At 39.4% G+C, this 26930-nt stretch overlaps 2 long non-coding RNA genes across 4 annotated transcripts in view; one reads left to right on the top strand and one right to left on the bottom strand.

Moving 5' to 3' along the window:
• The window catches only part of LOC140117697 (uncharacterized), a 33619-nt gene extending 17691 nt beyond the window's left edge, over nt 1-15928 (top strand). Inside the window, exons 1-4 of one of the 2 annotated variants that reach the window (XR_011853063.1) lie at nt 9344-10994; nt 11384-11499; nt 13024-13101; nt 15806-15928. This is a non-coding gene — a long non-coding RNA (uncharacterized lncRNA). Of the gene's footprint in view, nt 1-9343; nt 10995-11383; nt 11500-13023; nt 13102-15805 lie in introns of those variants that run through there. The other variant, XR_011853064.1, reaches the window with a different exon arrangement.
• LOC140117699 (uncharacterized) overlaps nt 1-26930 on the bottom strand; it is a 154183-nt gene that overhangs the window by 20456 nt on the left and 106797 nt on the right. For both annotated transcript variants that reach the window (XR_011853066.1, XR_011853065.1), the window contains exons 3-4: nt 20770-20819; nt 20611-20684 (exon numbers count right to left, since the gene is read on the bottom strand). This is a non-coding gene — a long non-coding RNA (uncharacterized lncRNA). The remainder of the gene's footprint in view (nt 1-20610; nt 20685-20769; nt 20820-26930) is intronic.

The following is a 26930-nucleotide window of genomic DNA, read 5'->3' as shown; positions in this document are numbered from 1 at the left end:
CTACTTTAATAAATCCCGGCCGGACCTGAATCCAGCGCAGAGAACGCGCCACTGGATCGCGAATGGACCGGGTAAGTAAATCTGCCCCAATATTCCATGTGTGGTCTGACCAGGGATTTGTATAAGGGCAAAACTATGTCTTTATCATGAGAATCTATTCCTCTCTTGATACATCCCATAATTTTATTTGCTTTAGCAGAGCCACCTGGCTCTGGTCACTGAAATTAAGTTTACCGTCCACCAATACCCCCAAGTCCTTTTCAGCTCCAGTTTTACCATGAATTGACTGTTTAGAACATAATTATACTTTTTGTTTCCATGGCCCAAGTGCATAACTTTACATTTATCTACATTAAACCTCATCAACCATTTCTCTGCCCACTCCTCAAGCTTCCACAAATCCCTCTGTAATGCTTAACTATCGACCTCAGTATTTATTACTTTACACAGCTTAGTATCATCTGCAAATATTGAAACTTGACTGTGTAAACCCACTACAAGGTCATTAATAAAAATATTAAAAAGAAGTGGCCCCAATACTCACCCCTGTGGCACTACACTGGTAACGTCAACCCAATCTGAGAATGAGCCCTCTGTTTTCTATCACTAAGCCAATTACTTACCCAAATACACAGATTTTCTCCTATTCCCAGCAGTCTCATTTTATATACCAACCTTTTATGTGGCACGGTGTCAAATGCCTTTGAAAAATCCAGATATACAACATCCGCAGCGTTCCCCAGATCCAGTCTTGAACTTACCTCCTCGTAGAAACCAATCAGATTAGTCTGACAGGACCGATCTCTCATAAACCCATGCTGACGCTGGGTTATAAGGTTGTGCACACTGAGATACTCCAGGATAGCATCTCATAGATCAGTGATGGCAAACCTTTTAGACACCAAGTGCCCAAACTACAACCAATACCTGCATGTGCCAATGCGACAATTTAAGCAGTATTAACTTATTACTCCCTGCTCTGTCACAGGTTTAAATTGTATAGGCACCTGAGGACACCAACACAGTAGAAAGAAGCAGAAGTAGTTTGGATTATTATTGTAGTTTCCTTCTAGGGTCCTGGGCTGCCTGGGACTGCAAGAGGCCTTGAGTCCTGTCTGGTGAACTCTACACTGGGGTGATGGTGCGGGTGCCCATAGAGAGGGCTCTGAGTGTCACCTATGGCACCTGTGCCATAGGTTCGCCACCACTGTCATAGATCAAAGCAGCCTGTATAGAGGTATAGAAGGTCTAGTCCTCGAGGCCAAGGGATTTGCTTACAAACAAGTATTGCACATTACCCAGAGGAATAACAGAGGACAAGGGACACATACACAGGAATATACAGGGGTCAGGGGCCTGACGAAGTAAGGAGAAGCACGTGTCGTGTGGTGTCCACCTGTCCTCTGTTATTCCTCTGGGTAATGTGCAATACTTGTTTGTCAGCAAATCCCTTGACTTGCTCTGAGGACTAGACCTTCTATACCTCTATACAAGCTGCTGGGATCTATGTGTTATGTATATTTACTTATTTGACCATTAATGGACCTTTCTGTGTATGTTGTCTTTGTAAATGGATTTGTTTTAGTTGATCTAATAAAGTGTTATTTTATGCTTTCTACATTTTGGTTATTTGTTTCCTCTTATTTGTGGTACTAAACTACAGCAGTAGCAGCCATAATGATATTCATGACATTATACACATCACATGACATTATACACATCACATGACATTATACACATCACATAAGATTCTATGACATCACATAAGATTCTATGACATCACACTTTGTCCAGAGCCTGGAAAGTTCTAAATCTGAGTTCTGGATTCTTAGAGATTGAAGAGGACGAGTCCAGGAAAGCACAAACAAGACCTCATCCATGAGTGTGACCCCGTACAGTGCTCAGAGAGGGACCTTCTACACCCGTGTCACATACCAACAGTTTGAAAGCAAGCTCAGACCTGGTGATAAGTGCAAGTACCTACCTATCTACTGGCTAATATGGGTTTACTATTTGTACACTGCCTGCCTATCCCTATCTGACACTGCCTGGCATAGCGGGGTCACCTATGGTGGGATAACCTTCCTGTAACCTTCTTTCGCCCAGAAATTGATAGGAATTTCATATAAAAAGTCTATAATGTTTTTATTTCACTTTATTTTCTTTTTTATACTTTACTTTTTATATGCTTAAAGGCACACTGTTTTACCCCAATAAACTATTAGTCCCCTCAAGAAGGGTATGACATTTCCATTCTAGAATTCCTTCTTCCAAACACATGCATAATTGAGGTGAAAAGTGCTGAGGATTACACTGATTTTAGTCAGTTTAAGAGGTTGAAGTGGAAGGTAACTTCAGATTTTGCTTTTGTTATCATAATAAAGGAAATAATTTTACCAGACTTTGTGAGGTAGAGAACTGGAGATTCAGGCAAAATTCAGGCAATTAAAATTAAAGACATGGTCCGAAATAAAAATCTAATTCCGGACATTTTTTTTTACTCTCTGTATTTTTGGCACAGTGTCCCCATGGCGGGGCGAACGTTTGACAGCATTGATATTGATGCACTGCTTTAATTACATATAAGTAATACAGTATATGGCGGCATGTTGTATGTATTTTATACTATATGGCAGCATGCTGTATGCATTTTATAATACATGGTGATATAATGTATGTATTTTATACTATATGGTGATATATTGTATGTATTTTATACTATATAGTGATATGCTGTATGTATTTTATACTATATGGCTGCACACTGTATGTATTTTATACTATATGGCGGCACGTTGTATGTATTTTATACTATATGGTGGCATACTGTATGTATTTTATACTATATGGTGGCATGCTGTATGTATTTTATACTATATGGTGGCACGCTGTATGTATTTTATACTATATGGTGGCATACTGTATGTATTTTATACTATATGGCGACATACTGTATGTATTTTATACTATATGATGGCATACTGTATGTATTTTATACTATATGGCGGCATACTGTATGTATTTTATACTATATGGCCACACGCTGTATGTATTTTATACTATATGGTGGCATGCTGCATGTATTTTATGCTATATGGTGGCATGCTGTATGTATTTTATACTTTATGGTGGCATGTTGTATGTATTTTATACTACATGGCAGCATGCTGTATGTATTTTATACTATATGGTGATATGCTGTATGTACTTTATATTATAAGGCCGCAGGCTGCATGTATCTTATACTATATGTTAATATGCTATATGTATTTTATATTATATGGTGATATGCTCTATGTATTTTATACTATATGGCGGCATACTGTATGTATTTTATACTGTATTGAGGCATGTTGTATGTATTTTATACTATATGGCGGCACGCGGTATGTATTTTATACTATATGGTGATATGCTGTATGTATTTTATACTATATGGCGGCACGCTGTGTGTATTTTATACTACATGGCAGCACGCAGTATGTATTTTATACTACATGCAAGCACGCTGTATGTATTTTACACTATATGGTGATATGCTGTATGTATTTTATACTATATATGTATGCAAGTGGCTATAGTGGCTATAGTAGTGAAGGGGGCGTCGCTAGCCACTCCTAGGGACAAGTGCCTAGTCACAGAGCACATGGCATTGAAAGTTACTATGTAACATATGTGTAAAACCTAGTCTATATACAAAATCTCTTTTGCTGTACCATTTTCTGAGGAAATTGAGGGGGTGCTAAAAACTAAATTTATGAACAGTGCAGCCTACTGTTTATTGCATTGTGAGCAGGTAGCCATGTAAACTACTCTACAGTAGTAATGCCTGATAGTCTCCCCTAGTAATGTAATGCCCAGCAGCCTCCTCCATTAATGTAATGCCCAGCAGCCTCCCCAAGTAATATAATGCCCAGCAGCTTCCCCCAGTAATGTAATGCCCAGCAGCCTCCTCCAGAAATGTAATGTCCGGCAGCCTCCCCCAGTAATGTAATGCCCTGCAGCCTACCCTCAGTAATGTAATGCCCTGCAGCCTACCCTCAGTAATGTAATGCCCTGCAGCCTACCCTCAGTAATGTAATGCCCAGCAGCCTACCCTCAGTAATGTAATGCCCAGCAGCCTACCCTCAGTAATGTAATGCCCAGCAGCCTCTTCTAGTAATGTAATGCCCAGCAGCCTGCTCCAGTAATGTAATGCCCAGCAGCCTTCCCCAGTAATGTAATGTCCAGCAGCCTACCCTCAATAATGTAATGCCCTCCATCCTATCCTTAGTAATATAATGGCCCGAAGCCTCCCCCGGTACTAAAATGCTCTGCAGCAGCCTCCCTCAGAGATTAAATGACACATGCAGCAAACTCCAGTAATGAATTGCCCTGCAGCAGCGCCTTCTCAATATTGAAATGGACTAAAGCAGTCCCTCGTCCTCACGGGTGAGTCACTCAGGGGTATGTCACATAGGTGACTTGAGATTTGAGTTATTCGACTTTTTGTTTTGGGGTTTTAAAATATTCTTGATATGGATGCTGGTTTGTATTTCTTATTGTGTACTTATTGCTTATGTTCATCCAGGCAGGGTGTAGGTGAGTACCTCTAGGAACCCTGCTTTGTACCCCTAGGTGTCCAGAGGTGAAAGAATACGGGCTTATGCCTCTTTTAAGTGTTTTATTTGATTAAATAAAGATGTTTTGCTTATATGCAATAACCCCTCTGCCTTGCATCGGCAGGGGTGTTGCACATCTTTACTTGGTCGCTTTATGCATCCTCGTGTTCTCCTAGTGGTTACAGGTTTATCCGTTGATGCATGACCACTTTTTTGATGCGGTGCCCACCTCTTCCCCTTGCTTTGTATCCTCTTCATGTATAACAGAGCAGGCAGAGATGCATCCATGCGCTCTGACAACGCACACACTATGAAGTGGCAGTGTTACATCTCTGCCTGCTCTGTTATACATGAAGACAAGAGAGAAGAGGAGCCGCGGTACTGTAGTTCAGCTGAAGAAGATGAGATCAGAAGACTTAGCTTACAGTTACAGGTGATAAAGAGGTTTTTAGAATACTAACAACTTCGGTCTAAAGGTAAATATTCTACTTGAAAAATTGGGGATATAAGAATTGCTATAATGACTAAATTACAGGATGAAGACAACCGTCTGCAGCTCCGGCTCGACTGCTCCTTTCCATTGAGTGGCCCCTCAATGTCATGGAAACGGGTGGAGGACATTGTCTTCATTAGAATGGGCCTCCCTGTGATGCTGAGGCAGTTTGGACTCCACTACTTATTGTACGGGGGGTTAGAAGGAAAATCTTCCTCAACCTGGACCTGGAGTGGAGTCTGTGCTTTAGCACCTCATGGGCGAACTGTAGTTATGTCAGTAAGTTATAGGTTTTTATCTGTTATGCAAATTCTTTTGTGTTCTGAACTCAAGAACAAGAATTAATCTCAGTGTAAATACCGGGTGGTTTCCAAATGGCTTGTCCGAGGTGCCACACGGCCCATGACTCTGGGAATTCTTATGAGATCAGACACAAAGGGAGGAGTGTATGAGAAACCTACCCATGAGTCGTACTCTGAATGATGTATGTGTGATGTTGTGTTGGAAGAATTGATATGTTTGTGTATAAGGGTACGAACACAATGGTTTCGCCTTTGAACTATTACCGTAAATAGTTCCTGGGTTGAGTGAAAGAACATGAAGGTTGGTCTAACTCATGGTAGTGAAGACAACCTGTGGTACGCGGGCTACGGTCCATGATAAAGGGACCCTTCTTGAAAAGGGGTGTCGGAGAGACGACTTTATCCTGAAAGAAATGCGTATCAACGAATGACATCTGTTTGTGTTGTGATTTTTGTCTTTGTGTTGTACTTTAATGTCTCTGCATTTTTACTTTTGGTGGGTTCTTTCCAAAATATACACGTTTTCTATTTTATAAAACTAACATAATATTGTAATCGGCAATATAAAAAATTGCCTAAGTTTCTGTACTGATTTTTACAGCTGAATTGAACTTTTACTGTTGTTTGAGATTTATTGCAGGATTCTGGAGAAAGGTAGGTATTTTCTGTCCATTGTTTCCCTGACCCACATGGTACTGAGCAGGAGCGAGACGGATCTCAAGATACAAGTGATCTATCCTGTCCCAGGTTCCCTTTTTTGCTAATAAAATGTCTTTGTTGAATTGTGAAAACTCTTCTTAAATAGCTACATAGTTGTTTAAATAAATTTTTATGGGATTAAAGGGCATCTACCACGAGGATGAAAGACTGTATGCACCCCATAGGTGTTAATGGGGCCTGGAGCCCCTCAGGCTTATTTGCATATAGTCTTTCATTTTGGTGGTAGATGTTCTTTACCATATATATTGGGTTATGGGTTATACTATAGGCAGGATTAGGACTGTATCCTCTTACAAGACATTCTCTACAGAGCCAATGTCTATTTACATGAATGCTATAAGAGAAAGGTTATACTATACAGGGGTAAACATGTCATTAGAGAACATTGTGGGGATAGCATATATGTGATAAGAACTGCATATTTTTATGTTATAAATAAGGCAAATGACCAGTTAACTACATGTCTCTGAACACTAAAACCTTGACATCCAAGGTTAAAGGAAACCTACCACCACTGGTAATGGTAGGTATTAGCTGTAAACACCGGGTACCAGCTCAGGGTGAGCTGGTGCCGGAGTTTACCTTTGCTAGTGTTTTAAACCGCTACATCGCGGTTTAAACACATTTTGATGAGCAGACCCGAGGTAGCTTCAGCACTGCGCGGCCGTGCGCGTGTGACGCCTCCGGCACTTCCCATGGCGGGGACACGCAGCGCCGAAGCCGCTTCGGGTCTGTTCATCAAAATGTGTTTAAACCGCGATGTAGCGGTTTAAAACACTAGCAAAGGTAAGCTCCGGCACCAGCTCACCCTGAGCTGGTGCCCGGTGTTTACAGCTAATACCTACCATTACCAGTGGTAGGTTTCCTTTAAAGGAAATCTACCATTTGTTGTTATGCATTATGAATCAAACATAGGTTGAGGATGCTGTAGCTACACTGATGCAGGATCATATCTTGTTTAATCCCTGATCCCAGTTGTTTTGCGCATAAAACAATTATAAAATTCAGGACCTTGGGAAAGCTTGGTGCTTCAGGCTGCGGTGCATAAACACATTACACGGAGCTTCCTGAACTCTCCAGACAGGACTAATCAACCTGAGCTGGATGACACAGGGCCAATTCTAGAGTATTAGCTGCACGAGGCAAAAAATTGAAAAACAAAATTCTCTTTTAAATACACCCTCATATATTAATATTATATGTAGCCCCCTCCAATATTTATGTTATATACAGCCCTCTCCTAAATTGATATAATGTTTTACCCTCAAGTTATATTATATACAGCCCACCTGGATTATATAATATGTTATGGATTATAAAGTATGTTTGGTTCATAATGCATAAAAACAAATGGTAGATTTCCTTTAAATATGCTATTGAAAGAATATGGATAAAAGAATAACTTTGATAAGAGCAAAATTACAGGATGGAGACAACCGTCTGTGGCTTCAGCCCGACTGCTCCTTTCCATTGAGTGGCCCCTCAATGTTATGGAAACGGGTGGAGGACATTGTCTTCATTAGAATGGGCCTCCCTGTGATGCTGAGGCAGTTTGGACTCCACTACTTATTGTACGGGGGGTTAGCAGGAAAATCTTCCTCAACCTGGACCTGGAGTGGGATCTGTGCTTTAGCACCTCATGGGCGAACTGTAGTTATGTCAGTAAGTTATAGGTTTTTATCTGTTATGCAAATTCTTTTGTGTTCTGAACTCAAGAACAAGAATTAATCTCAGTGTAAATACCGGGTGGTTTCCAAATGGCTTGTCCGAGGTGCCACACGGCCCCTGACTCTGGGAATTCTTATGAGATCAGACACAAAGGGAGGAGTGTATGAGAAACCTACCCATGAGTCGTACTCTGAATGATGGATGTGTGATGTTGTGTTGGAAGAATTGATATGTTTGTGTATAAGGGTACGAACACAATGGTTTCGCCTGTGAACTATTACCGTAAATAGTTCCTGGGCTGAGTGAAAGAACATGAAGGTTGGTCTAACTCATGGTAGTGAAGACAACCTGTGGTACGCGGGCTACGGTCCATGATAAAGGGACCCTTCTTGAAAAGGGGTGTCGGAGAGACGACTTTATCCTGAAAGAAATGCGTATCAACGAATGACATCTGTTTGTGTTCTGATTTCTGTCTTTGTGTTGTACTTCTCTGTCTCTGCATTTTTACTTTTGGTGGTTTCTTTCCAAAATATACACGTTTTCTATTTTATAAAACTAACTTAATATTGTAATCGGCAATATAAAAAATTGCCTACGTTTCTGTACAGATTTTTACAGCTGAATTGAACTTTTACTGTTGTTTGAGGTTTATTGCAGGATTGTGGAGAAAGGTAGGTATTTTCTGTCCGCTGTTTCCCTGACCCACATGGTTCTGAGCAGGAGCGACACGGATCATGAAGAGACGGATCTCAAGATACAAGTGATCTATCCTGTCCCAGGTTATCTTTTTTGCTAATAAAATGTCTTTGTTGAATTGTGAAAACCCTTCTTAAATAGCTAAATAGTTGTTTATATACATTTTTATGGGATTAAAGGACATCTACCACGAGGATGAAAGACTGTATGCACCCCATAGGTGTTAATGGGGCCTGGAGCCCCTCAGGTTTATTTGCATATAGTCTATCATTTTGGTGGTAGATGTTCTTTACCATATATATTGGGTTATGGGTTATACTATAGGCAGGATTAGGACTGTATCCTCTTACAAGACATTCTCTACAGAGCCAATGTCTATTTACATGAATGCTATAAGAGTAAGGTTATACTATACAGGGGTATACATGTCATTAGAGAACATTGTGGGGATAGCATATATGTGATAAGAACTGCATATTTTTATGTTATAAATAAGGCAAATGACCAGTTTACTACATGTCTCTGAACACTAAAACCTTGACATCCAAGGTTAAAGGAAACCTACCACCACTGGTAATGGTAGGTATTAGCTGTAAACACCGGGTACCGAGTACCGAGCTTACCTTTGCTAGAGTTTTAAACCGCTACATCGCGGTTTAAACACATTTTGATGAACAGACCCGAGGTAGCTTCAGCACTGCGCGGCCGTGCACGCGTGACGCCTCCGGCACTTCCCATGGCGGGGACGCGCAGCGCCGAAGCTGCTCCGGGTCTGTTCATCAAAATGTGTTCAAACTGCGATGTAGCGGTTTAAAACACTAGCAAAGGTAAGCTCCGCCACCAGCTCACCCTGAGCTGGTGCCCGGTGTTTACAGCTAATACCTACCATTACCAGTGGTAGGTTTCCTTTAAAGGAAATCTACCATTTGTTGTTATGCATTACGAATCAAACATACCTTGAGGATGCTGTAGCTACACTGATGCAGGATCATATCTTGTTTAATCCCTGATCCCAGTTGTTTTGCTCATAAAACAATTATAAAATTCAGGACCTTGGGAAAGCTTGGTGCTTCATGCTGCGGTGCATAAACACATTACACAGAGCTTCCTGAACTCTCCAGACAGGACTAATCAACCTGAGCTGGATGACACAGGGCCAATTCTAGAGTATTAGCTGCACGAGGCAAAAAATTGAAAAACAAAATTCTCATTTATATTCACCCCTCCTATATTAATATTATATGTAGCCCCCTCCTATATTTATGTTATATACAGCCCTCTCCTAAATTGATATAATGTTTTACCCTCAAGTTATATTATATACAGCCCACCTGGATTATATAATATGTTATGGATTATAAAGTATGTTTGGTTCATAATGCATAAAAACAAATGGTAGATTTCCTTTAAATATGCTATTGAAAGAATATGGATAAAAGAATAACTATGATAAGAGCAAAATTACAGGATGGAGACAACCGTCTGTGGCTTCAGCCCGACTGCTCCTTTCCATTGAGTGGCCCCTCAATGTTATGGAAACGGGTGGAGGACATTGTCTTCATTAGAATGGGCCTCCCTGTGATGCTGAGGCAGTTTGGACTCCACTACTTATTGTACAGGGGGTTAGCAGGAAAATCTTCCTCAACCTGGACCTGGAGTGGAGTCTGTGCTTTAGCACCTCATGGGTGAACTGTAGTTATGTCAGTAAGTTATAGGGTTTTATCTGTTATGCAAATCCTTTTGTGTTCTGAACTCAAGAACAAGAATTAATCTCAGTGTAAATACCGGGTGGTTTCCAAATGGCTTGTCCGAGGTGCCACACGGCCCCTGACTCTGGGAATTCTTATGAGATCAGACACAAAGGGAGGAGTGTATGAGAAACCTACCCATGAGTCGTACTCTGAATGATGTATGTGTGATGTTATGTTGGAAGAATTGATATGTTTGTGTATAAGGGTACGAACACAATGGTTTCGCCTGTGAACTATTACCGTAAATAATTCCTGGGTTGAGTGAAAGAACATGAAGGTCGGTCTAACTCATGGTAGTGAAGACAACCTGTGGTACGCGGGCTACGGTCCATGATAAAGGGACCCTTCTTGAAAAGGGGTGTCAGAGAGACGACTTTATCCTGAAAGAAATGCGTATCAACGAATGACATCTGTTTGTGTTCTGATTTTTGTCTTTGTGTTGTACTTCTATGTTTCTGCATTATGAATTTTGATGGTTTGTTCGCAAAGTATAAAGGTTTTCTATTTTGTAACACGAAACCTAATATTGTTACTGAAAATAAATAAATATCCTAACTTTCTGTACAGATTTTTACAGCTGAATTAAACTTTTACTGTTGTTCGAGGTTTATTGCAGGATTGTGGAGAAAGGTAGATATTTGCCGTCCATTGTGACCCTGATCCACATGGTGCTGAGCAGGAGCGAGAGGCATCCTTAAGAGACGGATCTCAAGATACAAGTGATCTATTCTGTCCCAAGTTCTCTACATATAAAATTTCCTTGGTAAATTGTAATAATTCTTGTTAAGTAGCTAAACAGTTGTTTACATAAATTGTCTTGGGTATAACAGATATAGTGGGTTATGATTTATACTGTATATTTGTTATAAATTAGGCAAACAAACAACTAAATGTTTTCTTGAACAATGAAAACTTGATATCCAATGGTAAATATACTATTGAAAATATGGGGAAAAAGCTCCTCAACCTAGACCTGGAGAGGATTTTGTGCTCTAGCACCTCAAGGGCAAACTATAGTTATGTCAGTAAGTTATATGTTGAGCAAACATGTTAACTAGAGGTTCTTAGAATACAAAGAACTCGACATCTCAGGATAAATATTCTACGTGAAATTATGGAGATGTTAGAATAATCATGATAACTATATTACAGGATGAATGTAACCATCTGCAAATCTACTGCTTCTTTCCATTGAGTGGCCCCTCAGTAATCCTGAAACCTGTGAGATAGAGCAATGGCCGTCTGCTGGGAGAACAGCGGCTCTGGAGGTATTTATTTATGGCTAAGTTGGGCACTATAACTATTGTCTATATAAGGGATCGCTATTATTGTTTGTAACTTGGGATCCTGTGAATATAGACCCTATGGGTGGAAAAGTAACTATTGGTTACTATGGGGGGGGGGGGGGGTGTCATGGTTATTATTGATACCGGGGACACTGTGAATAAAGGTCAAGGGGGAGCACTGTAACTATTAGCTACTATGCATGGCACTGTAACTATTAGCTACTATGCATGGCACTGTAACTATTAGCTACTATGCATGGCACTGTAACTATTAGCTACTATGCATGGCACTGTAAGTATTAGCTACTATGCATGGCACTGTAAGTATTAGCTACTATGCATGGCACTGTAACTATTAGCTACTATGCATGGCACTGTAACTATTAGCTACTATGCATGGCACTGTAAGTATTAGCTACTATGCATGGCACTGTAACTATTAGCTACTATGCATGGCACTGTAACTATTAGCTACTATGCATGGCACTGTAACTATTAGCTACTATGCATGGCACTGTTACTATTAGCTACTATGCATGGCACTGTAACTATTAGCTACTATGCATGGCACTGTAACTATTAGCTACTATGCATGGCACTGTAACTATTAGCTACTATGCATGGCACTGTTACTATTAGCTACTATGCATGGCACTGTAAGTATTAGCTACTATGCATGGCACTGTAACTATTAGCTACTATGCATGGCACTGTAAGTATTAGCTACTATGCATGGCACTGTAAGTATTAGCTACTATGCATGGCACTGTAACTATTAGCTACTATGCATGGCACTGTAGCTATTAGCTACTATGCATGGCACTGTAACTATTAGCTACTATGCATGGCACTGTAACTTTTAGCTACTATGCATGGCACTGTAAGTATTAGCTACTATGCATGGCACTGTTACTATTAGCTACTATGCATGGCACTGTAACTATTAGCTACTATGCATGGCACTGTTAATATTGGAAACTGCTAAGTCCTATGACAATTGGTTACAAAAAGAAGTGTGACTGTTGGGTACTGGGGGGCACTGTGATTATTGTCTACAAAGTGGAATATTACTATGAGCTAAAGACATTGTGACTGTGGTCTACTAGGGTCATTGTGACTATATTAGATACTGAGGGTCCTGTTATTGGCTACTTTGAGGACAATGTGACTATATTGGGTACAATCATGACTATATTGGCTATTGTGGAGGTACTATTACTATAGTGGCTATTGTGGGGGGCAAAATTGTGATTTATGGAAAGGAAGAGAATGGAGGAGTTGCTGAATCTGTAGACAATTGTAATAGGAAGAAGAATGCTCTCGCCATCTACAGGAGAGAGTAGTATTATCAATAAACATAAAATATAAAGAAGCATTTACTTGGATTTTATATAAATGTTAGAAGCTGAATAATAACATATTGTGGATGATATTTTGGGAGTGTCTTGTGAGCCCCTTGTACCGCTGTTATTACTGTGACTATAACACAACTATATTTACATTTAGGAAATCTTTATCGCCTCCTTGTGTTCAAGCGTGGGGTTCTCATTCTTCATCTGGACTTCAGATCCCCAGCCGCTGCTTGTAAGTATCAGTAGAAGATTGCTCCCCCCCCCTAAATTAAGGAGACCGGGGCTACCATAAATGTTACATTATAGTTGGGGAACCTGGGACACATTTTGTATTAGGACCCCGCAGCTTGTTGTTCAGCCTCTGGGGTCCTGGCTGCTTTGTCTGCCTTTAAAGACTATAGAGTATAGGGATAAGATATAGAGTATAGATTTATATCTATGGGAAATATTAACTTTTTTATCTTCCAGTGATGAACATGATCATGTTAAAAGACTAAAAGAATATAGCTGCTTTAGCAAATGCTGCCCTATTCAAGGGGTTGTACCAAGTTTGCAAGTTACACATTATCCACAGGACAGGAGATAATAAGCTGATCATGCAGTGCCCCATTGCTGGGACCCCCACCAATCATTAGAGGAGTCCTGAAAACAGGGGTCCTGTTTTCCTGTTTTCTAATGGATGGAGGGGAAGGATGAGCAAATGACCTACATCAATAGGATGGGAGTGTTGGAAATTGCTGAGCACAGTGCTCAGGTATCTGTGGCAATCACAGTCAATGTGGCAGCAGGAGATAGTGCAGCGCTTTGTATTACTGAGAACAGGACCATGTTTTTTGTGATCCATGGGGCTTCAGAAGCTGAACCCTTTTCCGATCAACAGGATAGGGGACAACTTGCAAACTTGGTACCACACCTTTATACTGAACCAGTAGTATAACATCCAGTGCCATTCTTCCTGTCACAAGAAAGTATACAAGTATAATTCAATGTCACCCATTGAGCACTATAGATACTACAAGGCGCACAATATTACATGCAGCTGCTAATAGCTGGGAAGCTAAATGTCACTCCAAGCCATGGATTGGGGGACACTGATGTAGACTAAGATAAGGAAGATATATATGGTGAAAATTTAAAAAAAACCTTTATCCTTTGTCCAAAAAAACATGTAGAAAACTCTCTATAATTTATATTGTTTACTTTTATGGATCTTGTAAAAAAAATTTTTTTTATAAAAATTATGTATATGTATACATAAAAAGCATGGACTCTAAATTAAATGATAAATAGATAAATAAGGGCAGAATTTGTGGATTACACCTCCTCTGCCCTTCACGGGAAGTGGAACTAATCTTGACTTGTGTTATAGTGCCACCAAGTGGTGAAAAAGCTCATGTCATTGAATAGATCTGATCCATCCTCTCTGCAAGTCAAAACCAACAAGTTCTGTACATGTTCTGTATTCTCATCTTTAATCAAAGAAAAAAAAAAAAGAGTTTGGATTAAAGACATCCAATAAACTGGGTCATGGTACTGCCATTTAGGGCTGGATTCAGTATACAGATGTATAATAAATTTAAGCAATAATTAACAATCTAAAAAAACAAAAACAAAAAATAAATAAAACGGAATTTTTTTTCTATTGTGTCAAATAGCTATTTTAATATTTTCATTATATATTTGTTTCATAGATATTTAAATTCTACCTTTTGTGGACAGACGTATCAATTAACCAGACTTTTTGGAGATATAAAAGTTATAAATATAACACATTAATTTAATTGAACACTTTGGGAATTATCTCTTTGGTTACATTAAATGACCACTTGTTCATCCTTAGGATCAATTGTTAAGATTTCGTCATATCTTGTAGACAACAATTTCCTGGAGTTTTGGGAACTTCTGCTCTAATGTTTCTCTACAACCTAGAGGCTGATCATAGTGTATTCAGCACCATATAAAATAGCAGATCTCAAAGCAGAGAATTATAATTAAAAAATAATAATAAGAAAATATATATAAAAAAAATCAAACTCAAAATCACCACAATTTCCTTCTTACAATAATATTCCCTACATACCAGCATTTTTAAAGAATGTATATATACAGGCAGTCCCCGGGTTACGTACAAGATGGGTTCTGTAGGTTTGTTCTCAATTTGTATATAAATCAGAACAGTATGATGTATAATTGTAGCTCCAGCTAAATTTTTTGTGGTCTCTGTGAAAAATGGATTTTTAAAATGTTGGATTTTCATAAGAACCAGAATAACTGTTTATTGTAGCCTAGGGCAAAAGTACAGTAAATTACCAACATCCAGAGGTCAGTTTGTAACTAGGGGTCTTCTGTAAGTCGGGTGTTCTTAAGTAGGGGACCGCCTATATAAGATTTTTAGCATTTCTCAATATTATTTCATTTTCAGCATTCAGGTTTTTATATGTTTATCGAGAACTGATAAAATAATCAGATTGGAATAAATGTATATTTAATATTTAAATTAAATATTTTTTAATAATAATAATTATTATTATAGGTAAATACATTTTGCATTATTATTGTTATGATTTTAATTTTACTACATTTTTATGGTGGATATTTTTATAGTCCTTTATAACCAGCTATTAAAATTATAATGACTAAGCATGTCATCATTTCACATAGTATAACATCTTCATGCGTAGATCAAGTGCTACAATGGATTAGAAATTTAGATATTTTTTTCCTATCTCAAACATAAAAGAAAACAATTGTGTATATAAAACATCAGCCACTTCCTCTTGTTGGGACTATGGAGGAGGTTCTAGCAGGTCCAGTTTCACATATTGTAATTATAAACATAAGTTTGTATTGTTTCTCATATGTTGAGTAATAGTGCAGTCTTATTGAGAGATAAATGACGATTATTATTAATCACATTTTTATAATTTATTTTATAGATTACTGACGCAAAATGAAATGCAGAACATGGAAGTGTAATAGTCGTTTGGAAGCTCATGGCCATTCATCTCCTGGACTGAAACTTCATATTCTCCAGTTGAAATAAATACAATTCAGTAAAATGTTATGTTGTGAGCTAGTTATACAGAAATCTGTCTGTCTGTCCACCTAATGAAATCTTTCTCTATACACATAGACTGAATATGCTTTCATTTTCAATTATTTATCTTCCATACATCTTTCATAATATACACACACATATACACTATACACACACATATATATATATATATTTCATTCATTAATTGTTTGCTCCTATCGATCTATAGATCTATTTATCTATCATCCCAGATCTATATATCTGTTTCTCTATATGTCTGTCTTACTAATCAACCTATCAAATCTATATACCTATATATTTTTCTATCTATCTAAGCATCCTACATTTATATGCCTATAAATTTATCTATTCTACATATATACCTATATATCTATCTATAATACATCTGTATACCCATATATTTATTTAGGCTACTTCTATATAAATATTTATTTATCCATATACCCTGCATCTATATACCTATATATCTATTTATCCATATATCTAAATACCTTTATATTTATCCATCCATCCTACATTTATACACCTATATATTTATCTATATATATATATATATTATTCCAAAGAAAAATGAGACTGGACCTTTTACCCAAGTGCAAGGTTTCAAGGATCCTTCTACATCTATCTATCCTACAGTAGATTTATCTGTCCATCTAACCTACATCTATATATCTATCTATCTTACATCTATATAACTATCTGTCTATTTCAATATGAATGCTATCATGGACCAAATAATGTCTTAATCAAATATGAAAACATCAATTGTACCTACACATTTAGTAAATTCCTTATTTGTAAACTACTAGGTATGACTCCACATAGATCAGATAGTTTCACATGGATCACACTGAAACAAAGGGTTCAAACACTATTCTTAGACATATCCTGAACACTAGAAAATACAATATACATAAACAATGTTCCATATATATTATGGAAAAGCAGAAAAATATTTAAAGGAAAAATACCAAAATCAGCCACAGGGTGGAGCTGTTATTAGAACGGTTCAGGAAATGTGTTAGATTAATTTGATGTTCAGGAGCCACATCCACAGTTTTATATAACATATAGGGGGAAGCCTGGTATAAGACTTGTGCCTTTTTCATGTCTCTGTGATATGCAATGTAACCATAAACCAAAACTACCCAGATAGATATATAGATAGATGGACAGAGTGTGCATGTGTATGGGGGAGTAATAGGAGATGACTCTTATGTGAATGTTACCCAAGGTGTGTGTCCATCTATATACTCATAAGCAGTATATAGATGGAGCGTCACATTGCTTTTATTGTTGCTTATTCCTCTACCAAGAATGAATCAAATGCAGTCATCCTGAGGAGGGATCTATTGAGCCATATTATACCATCTCTCAGTTTTCTTCTATGTATATTGATCACAGAGCTGAGAAGTCCCGGTGTAGCCCCCGGCTGGCCCTTGTCACTGACAGACGTGATTCATGGTGGTTCCTGAGGAGATGTCAGGGCTCTTGGTACTGCCAGGAACTGATAGTCTATCACTGCCGCGTCTTTCACTCAATGTGAGGACTATATGTGCTCCTCTGAAGAATATTTGTTCCCGATTGTGAACTTAAAGCGGTATCGCAAAATTCTTTATTCTTTACCCAACTTTAGAATCGGTGATAAATAGGTGGTGGTGACACCCCGCAGACCCACCGGTCACTTGTTTAAAGGTTGTGATTGGACAAGCACTTATTTCTCTTCCTCCCTTACAAAGCATGTCATTAAGGGTCCTTGGTGATGGATTCCTCCAAAATGTTTACCCCTTTAAAGGTAAACTCATACCGATCCCACCATCACCTACGTATGTAAAAGGAACTGATGTCCATAATAGTGACACTAGTTATAGTACTACAATACATTAATGGAGTTTTACCAAGTTATCCTCCATTTACAGTATAGGTGATACCAAGCTGATTGTTGACGTTTCAAATGCTGGGTCTTCCAACTAGTTCACAAAATGGAATCCCCAGTAATCTGGAGAACAGGGGTCCCAAATTCACTAAAGGGTGGAGCCGCAGGTCAAGCATGTGTCCTGACTCTTCGCTCAATACCATGGCAAGCGCTACGTAATTTGATGGCGCTATATAAATAAAGATTATTATTATTATTATGGCAGTATTGGAAATTTCCAAGCAAAGCACTTATATCCGACACTCACATAGACAGTGAATGGGAGTACTGGAAATAGCAGTGAACACACTGTTTATGTGAGTGTCGAAGATACCCGAGCGCTGTGCTCAGCAATTTACAACACTGCCATAGTATTGAATGGAGCAGCAGGACTCAAGCTTGACCTGCCATTCCATCAATTATTGAGAATGGGACGTACACTCACCAACCAATTATCCCCGTTCTTGTAAATTTACAACCCCTTACACTGAAGATACTAGTGCAGTGATGGCGAACCTTTTAGAGGCCGAGTGCCCAAACTGCAACCCAAAACCTCCCTTATTTATCACAAGGTGCCAAACAAAAATTAAAGCAGTAACTTATTGCTCCCTGTTCAACAACTTTGAATCATATTGGGCTCCTGAGGACAGCAACACAGTAGAAAGATGGAACATTTTCATAATTTTAACTTCTTTCCAGTTTCCCTCTGTACACAGAGAATCATGGGGCCAGCAGGAGGTCCTCCAAAAATAATTCGTCCCTGTCTAATTCTCCCTCTTCCTACAGTCCCAAGTAGCAAAGTAAGTATCAAAATATGACTGAAAGCAGCATCTTTTAAGTTGCTTGGAACTTTGAGTCTTATCTGGTGTGCTGGGGCGATGGCCCAGGTGCCCACAAAAAGGGCTCTGAGTGCCGCCTCAGGCATCCGTGCCATAGGTTCACCACCACTGTACTAGTTTCTTGCCGGGGCACATATACCATACATCTAGCTTATACAGCTGCTAATAGCCCCTTGGAATATAGAGTATCTTGGTGTGGGGAATTAAAAAAACAACCTAACTTTTCTGTCCTGGATGGTAAAATCTTCTACCTTATTAGTGTCCACATCTGAGAAATTGGATTGTCCTAAAACAGAAACGTATCTGTGTATACCTGAATTGTAATAACACACACAACCTGTAGACAGGTGGGGAGCTATTCTTGGAATTATTTTATTTTTTTTTTAAATCTATATTTTTTTTAGCCCTGGATACCAACTGTAAATGCAGATGCTTATGTTTTGTTTTTGCAAAAATCAATATAGATTGTTTTAAATTACGTTTCTAGAAAAGTTGGGCGAAACCCAACATGGTTGACCTGGGTTAACCATATTGGGTTTCGCCCAATTACTTTAGAAGCTGACATGAAGATTTCAGTGACTCCTGCACAACAAGTCTCCATAATTTTTCAGCCTTCTGCTCAAGTAGATACTTTGGCTGCGACTGCGCCCTCTGCACCTTTTCTTGCACTATGTGGAAGCTGCGACTGCGTTTTTTTTGTCTCCAAATGGGTAATTCCCTAGTTTTAATTCCATAATTCTTGGACCATGTGATTTATAAAATATGAGGTGTGACCGAATGGAGACTGGACATTGTGCAGGGTATTCTCATACAGGATTACAGCATACGGAGGTATATACTGTATATACCCATCAGACAGGTGTCAGGAGTGGCTTCTCTATTACAGAGGACATCTGAGCGGAGAAGTTGTATTCTCCTTTAAAAAATGGATGGGAGCAGATGCTAGTAGTCTCTGAAGCATGTAAGGTTGGGTTTACAGCACACTCCGCAGATCATGGCTCATAAAATCCCTCTGCCTTTACAGATGTCTTCATAACATTTTATGGGGCCATGCTGTGTTTCCCATAATTCAACTGGGGCAGACAGAGCGCTGGCAACAGGGACTAACAATGCCAGGCTGCACCAGTGTGCATTACCGCTATGTGCCAGCAGAAGGCATCCTCCATGATCACATTCAGGCTATCAGCAGGTTGTGAATCTCTCACTTGATGGTGACACTGATCTGATTTTCTCGGAGGACTGTGAAACTGATCCGGCTCATTTTCCCTGCCCCTCATCTTTCAGGGTCAGCAGCAATGCTCGGAGTATTAAAACTGGAACTTCAATCTTTCTCTGCAAGGCAGAGGCACAGGGCAGCGGCTGCACTTTGTAAACTTGGATCTGGGGCTCTCTTTGTCTTCAGCACTACATCCATATTACTTTTACATAATTCAATTCATTGATTTACAGGTAAAACTGAAATGTGTACTCAACAATAATGAGAAAGGGGGGTCCTTTGTCCCCTATTTGAATTGGACGTTGGAGCAATGTATGCTCTCTCTGTGTTTGTGTGGGTTTCCTCTGGGTCCTCCGGTTTCCTCCCACCCTCCAAAACATACTGATAGGTGGATTAAATTGTGAGCCCCATTGGGGACAGGGACTGATTTGGCAAAGTCAAAGGAATTATTATTATAATGCTGCTCTATTCAAAGTCTGTGAGACCCATGAAGATTGCTGACAATGTCCTTGGCTATGACATCAGTCTTATAGAGATAGACTAGAGCAGCAGCACTCATGTATAACACACGTCACCTCTAATCTTGTGACCTTTTTGATAACCCCCTTCATGGTAGACAAATAAGATGTGCGACCACCCCCTAATTATCACCGTATCATGAGCGATCTGTTGCACCTCTACAAGTCACTTATCATATAGGTGCTGTAACTTACTATTGAGGGGTGTAGTATCCCATTCCTGCTCATCATTGGACTCATCACCAGTCACATCACAAGGCACATTTCCCCTAAAATAAAAAAAGAAAAATCTACTTTAAATCCTTTGGGTGTCCTCATATGTCACACGATAACGTATTTCATTCAATTACCTACCTTTTCCAGAATCCTAAATGGAAAATCTGTCTCTATTGCCTTTACAAGTCCTGTGGGAACACAAACAGATATAACTAAGAAACATTGGGATTTTATTTATGTCATTTGTTTTATGCCGCGCTCAGAATCTGGTATGACTTGACATAGAATTAAAGGGGATGTCTGACGAACAGTATCTGATCACTTTATTTATTCTGCCCTTACATGGACTACATGGCTCACGCTTGTGCTATCTGATGGTACACTGACACATTGGGGGAGATTTAGAACAGGTTTACCTCAGAAACTTGATGATAAATCTCCCCCTATTCATTTCAATGTAGCCAATGCACATGAATGTGTTTTTTACTGATACGTATGGAGGTTTCAGAAAATTTAGAGCAGTCATATTCGGCCCAGTCCGAGGTTTGAGCCTCGGACTGGATGTGGATCAGTTGCTAGGTAACACAATCATGCGATGGGGTTGCGACAAACTAGTGACATCATTGGGCAACCTTTGTATTTTGAAGATCAGTAAAAACAGAAAACACACAGATGATCCGTTTTTGCGGAAATGGTCTTGAAATATTTCCTCAATGTCTAGAAGACTCATAATGATAAATGAGCGCCATACTAGGGGGCTTTCATCTATCCTATAGGCATTGCTTGCGCAGAGCGCATGTACGACTTCAAGCCAGACTTCACCAATCCTCTTCACCCCCTAAAAGGGAGATGAAACTTTGCATCAGATTAAATAAAAATACAGTGTAAAATCATTCAGCATTGGATTATGACCAATTTAGTTATAGCTAATACGAGGCTTTATTCTATTATTACACAGAATGATCCAGCAGTGCCATGGTCAGTATCATGGGAATGTGTCTTGGGTGGAACAGGAAGGTTCCTGATGTCTTCTCTGGAGCATGTAATGAACATGTGAGAAAAGACACCTCAGATTTGAACTGCAAATCCCTGGAGTAGTGAGATATTGGCCCAGGCCAGACATGAGCAGATAAATTATGGAAGATGAGTGGGCATACAGTCACCTCCATACGCTGGCAGGGATTGTATTTCTGTGTACACAGCACCAGGCGGACTCATGAAACACTTAACCTCCTGTCCCATCCAAGACAGGTCCAAGGGGTGATCATTACTAGATGTTCTGCTCATGCTGTAACAATATATAGGAGTTTTAGTATAGAATTAGAGGTTAGACTAATTACACAAATCCTAATGACAAATAACTTCCAAAATAATGCTGACAGGAATGACAGGAGTCCTTGATGTCACCAAATCCAACATCCAGAATCTCTAGAGGCTTCACCATCTACAGTGGGGCAACAGTTCCCATCCTTCAATATGCCGTTGGGTGGTTTAAGGCATCTTCTCCATATTTAATGTGGAAACTAAATGCACTAAATGATTGAGAATCCCTGCAGCTCAACTCCTAAAAACTCAAAAAGCATATATATAATATATATGGGGTACAAGGTTTTCGAACATTGATAAACATTGAGGATATTAGGTTATTTACCAATATACATCTATAAAAAATTCTGCTCCGCTTTCCTGATATGTAAAGTGAAGCCTCCTGTCTTTTACCTCATCAGTCAGACATTCCTGTCCATAAAATGGCCGCAGATGGAGGGTCATGTGATCTCTATCTATCTGGTGAATTACCTAATATGCTGCCCCCCACACTTACACACACATTAAAAAAAATCATGAGGTAAAGTGGCCAACCCCTTTAAGTCTCTGCGCCTTCTAAAGCTCCTCTCTAGATTTAACATTTAATCACTGCCTTAAGTAAAGCTTTGGAGGTAGCAGGAATAAATACAAAATGGAGAAAAACTATATTCGGATTCTGTGCATAGTCTATTCATGAAAATAAAAGAAGTTATAAAGGAATATATTCAGTGTAGGTTTTCATTGCTGAAATGTTACCTTCTGTATAAGTGAGGGCAATGAGTGCTTTGCTTCATAGCACTACAGAGGGGGGGAGGGGAGACAAAGGCATTGTCTCCCTCTCAGACAGGTGCACGCAGCATGAGGCATCAGGCTCTTGAATTTTTATTAGACGCTATATCCTCCCAGTCTTCGTAGCCCCCCCTATGTCGCCAGCCGTCTTTCCCACCTCCCCCCCCCCTTTCTGTTATTTTATTAGCCGTGCATATTTCGCATATTTCTCTATCAATATGTGTACACTTACAAATATGACCCTGTATTCTATGTACAGTACATCCATTGTACCACTCCTCCATTCTCATTCCACTCTCCATTCTTGCTACAAGGCACCGGCCACCGATGCTTTACAATGTAATTTCATTTTCCATGTCCTGCCAAAAGTTGTATTTGCATAAGATCCTTAAAATCCTTCACGTTTGAAGTTTGAGGTTTCCATGAAAACATATGCTGAAAATGGGGCTTCTACTCCAAGCTACCTAATGAAGCTCACTACAGAATTCTTAGGGGCATCTATACTTTATGGCAGTAGTTGCAAACTTTTTTTGAATCTGGGATGTGGGATGGGCTGTACCAAAAATCTCCTGTCTGTACTGGCCACCATACTAAAATCCCCACCCCCCCCACCCCCCGTGCCAACCCCTAGAGTATAATGCCCTCTTCTCTCTACTTTTTAAATAAAATAGTAATAGTACATCAGATTTTCCAAAACCATGTGTTCCATGACCAGGTCTTGGGCCGCAGCCTAGTATATGTTGATCTTATAGAGGTGGCTTCAAGAGGTACATAAATCTATACATAGAAACTTCTTAAAGGGAACCTGTCACCCCATTTGCACACATACGGCCAGTGACATGTTCCTATAGAGCCCTACTCACTAACTGACAACCTTCATTTAGTTAAAAATAATTTTGCTTTCATCCACATAAATCACCTTTTATCTTATATTCCCCGGCACCAAAGAGGGTGTATCCTGCTCATCTGTACCCTCCCATCTAATACTACCCATGCCTTATACCTCCTTACTAGTCACAGTTCATGTCACGTGATCAGAGTGTCATCATCTCAGGTCCTTTAGCCTCTCAACAATAGCAAACTGTACCCCATGAATGTATCAGACAACATGAAGTCACAGCAGCCTCCATGGACTTCTACTTTTCTCCATCCTCCATGGAGGCTGCTGTGATTTCATGTAATCACATACATGGTGTACAGTTTGCTATTCTTAGAAGGATAAAGGACCGGAGATGATGTCACTGGTCACATGTCATGAATATAACACAAGGCACCGTGTAAAAAAATTTACACAATATTTCCAATATGTACATAGAGATTTATATGTCTGTAGTTGAATATTAGCCCCTAAGTACAAGGAGGCAGAGCAGTGATTTGAAGAGACACTGAGCTGTCAGTCATAATAATGGGGCGTGGTTCACTGCCAGGCTGAGAACGAGAAGAATCATTTGCATATCAGAAAAACATCTGTAATTAAGGTACAGGGTCTCACTGGCAGCAAATTGTAGGTGATATGGGAGGACTTTTAAGTGGTTAAAATCTGGTGACAGGTCCTCTTTAAAGGAGCTCTTCCAGTGGTTAACACTGATGATCTCTCCTTAGGATAGGCCATGTATCTTTCACCATTGGGCCTCTGACCAAAGGTGGCTATGTTAACAATTGAGAGAACCCTTTATTGTGCTTATCGGTAATGATTCAACCCAATCAATTCTAAGACAAAAATTTTATTTCATAATTTAAATGGCATGTCCATGTGCCTCCATGCAAGCCTAATATGTAGTCTGATCCACCTGTTATCTAAACCCTATTTTCTGTAGCCTACAAAGAGTAGAAGAGAGCATAGACAGAAGAGACTAACATACGACCACAGGATTAGACATTCTGGTTAGTTAGCTACCAATTTAGAATGGAAGGACATTTGTAACGTTTCAATTTCATTTCCGATTTTTTTTCCCCCAAAGTTGGACATACCCTTTTAGTCTCCGTAATTTAACTTTACATTTTTGTTCTGTTACAAAAATATACTCGCTACATTAATGTCATATACTGATTAAGTCAATACTGATGGAGAAACCTCTGAATTTCTTGCACTGTGTTGGACGATGTTGTAGTAAAAATGTATTTAAATTACTTATAACACTCCCTTTATATATGTATCTCTTACTTCTCCTATGACCCACTCAGTGAGTCAGACTCTACTAATCTGATATGAATGACCTGTCCTCAGAATAGGACATTGATATCCTAATCCCAGAAAAGACCTTTCCACGAGATGCTGCTTTTACTAGAACGCTGGGCACCATCTCCTGGCCAATTTCACAAGATTGCTGAATATTGCCAGATGGGTGGTACCGACCTTACTTCTTCAACCCAGGAGCACTGACCTGACAGTGGAGTAGATAGTTTAAGTATGTAATATGGTGAAACTAGTGCATGCAGCTAGAAAATTACCAATATAAACATGAAATTCAGCCATAGGGTCCTATTCATCAGATGGATGTCAAAATAGCATTGAGTTTGTACATGTTGGTTTAATCCTTTTCAATATGCTGTGACTTTCTATATAGAGGCGTTCTACAAAAACTATTTTTCTCACATTTATTAAAGCGTTTGCACCAGTTTTCTGGCTGACTGCTTGCACGTCTAGTTTTATTTTGGGGCTCCACATTTAGTTTTGCCCAGGGACCTGTTTCATCTAAAACCAGCCCTGCAGTCCGTCCCCGAATTAAATGACATCTACCACCAGGATAAAAGACTGCATGCCAATGAGCCTGAGGGTGAAGACACACGTGGCGTTTTTAGGCCGTTTTTGGGCCGTTTTTACTAAGTGCGCTTTCAGATTGTAAAAAACGCATGTGCTAAAAAACGCATGCGTTTTTGACAGGTTTGACCAATTATCTTAATTCAAACTGAGCAAAAACGCATGCGTTTTCAAAAAACGCATGCGTTTTAAAAACGCATGCGTTTTTAACGATCTGAAAACGTACTAACTAAAAACAACCTAAAAACGCCACGTGTGTCTTCACCCTGAAGGGGTCCAGGCTCCATGAACACCTAAGAAGCCTGGAGCCCTTCAGGCTCATTTGCATGCAGTACTTCATCCTGGTGATAGAAGTTCTGTAAGGAGACGCAACTTACAGATGAATCCTAGTTACAGACGGACCTCTCTTCCCACTGGTGAAGCTCTCTGGATACATTACTTTAGTCCCAGGCTGCAATGATCAGCTGTAAGTGGTTAGTAATTGTCACAGGGACAACAAAAAGGGCGATGTTCCAATTATATAATTTACCTGTTCCGACTTGCATACAAATTCAACTTAAGAAGATAACCCGCAGACTTCCTGTATTAGACCTATATGAATTTATGCCAACAATAATACCACCCTGCAAAATGCAACATTATCTTGTCTTTTAGGTAAGCACAGAAAAAGTACAAAATGTCATTATTATTCTTTTTTTCCTTCTTATGGATATTTCCTTTATTTATGTTCAACAAATTAATCAATATACATGGAAACCCATAGTCAGATTAGATCCCTACTAAAGCACGGGTTCACTATTTCAATACAATGTCATGTGTCATTACTTTTCATGCACTATTATGGAAGTGTTTGCTCTTGGGGGCAGTAATGAAGAGCGCTCGCGTGCTTGTAACATTCAGTGTAAAGTGCTACCAACTATATATTATATCTATGGACTAATGGAGGCTCAATGGCTTATAGGCAGAGATCATTCACCAGCACACTAGAATCAAAAGGTAGGGACGGCTGAGTTATGGAAGTTCCTGACGTTGAAGTGGGAGTCACAGTGATTATTAACTGCTCCCAAGAAGCATAATGGGGAGCCATAACTCAGCTTCTTTCTGCTTTATCATTACATCTAAGATGACATTCCCAATTAATTTCCATGACCTCATCCACGGTTATGGGATGCAATATGCATTTTCGGAATCACGGCAAAGCTGCCAAGTTTCATGTGTTGCTAGACGTTTTGTCCAAAGTTCTCATCGTATTTAACTGTGAATTTCCTGAGAGATGTCCTGTCCTTTATATAGGGGCAGGAGGCTCCAGTGTGGACCTGGCAGGTCTGTCTGTAAGGTCATCTCGTCCTGTCTCGTACCCTGTGTTCTTTCACAGCTACAAGTGTGCAACTTCAGTATGAAGGGTATTTATGGCATGACCTTATTCCGAATAAGAACCACACAG

The sequence above is a fragment of the Engystomops pustulosus genome, chromosome 2 (assembly GCF_040894005.1).
Source record: "Engystomops pustulosus chromosome 2, aEngPut4.maternal, whole genome shotgun sequence".
Classification (NCBI taxonomy): Eukaryota; Metazoa; Chordata; class Amphibia; order Anura; family Leptodactylidae; genus Engystomops; species Engystomops pustulosus.
Note: the sequence above shows the minus strand (reverse complement) of the source record. Positions and strands in the feature narration are given on the sequence as shown.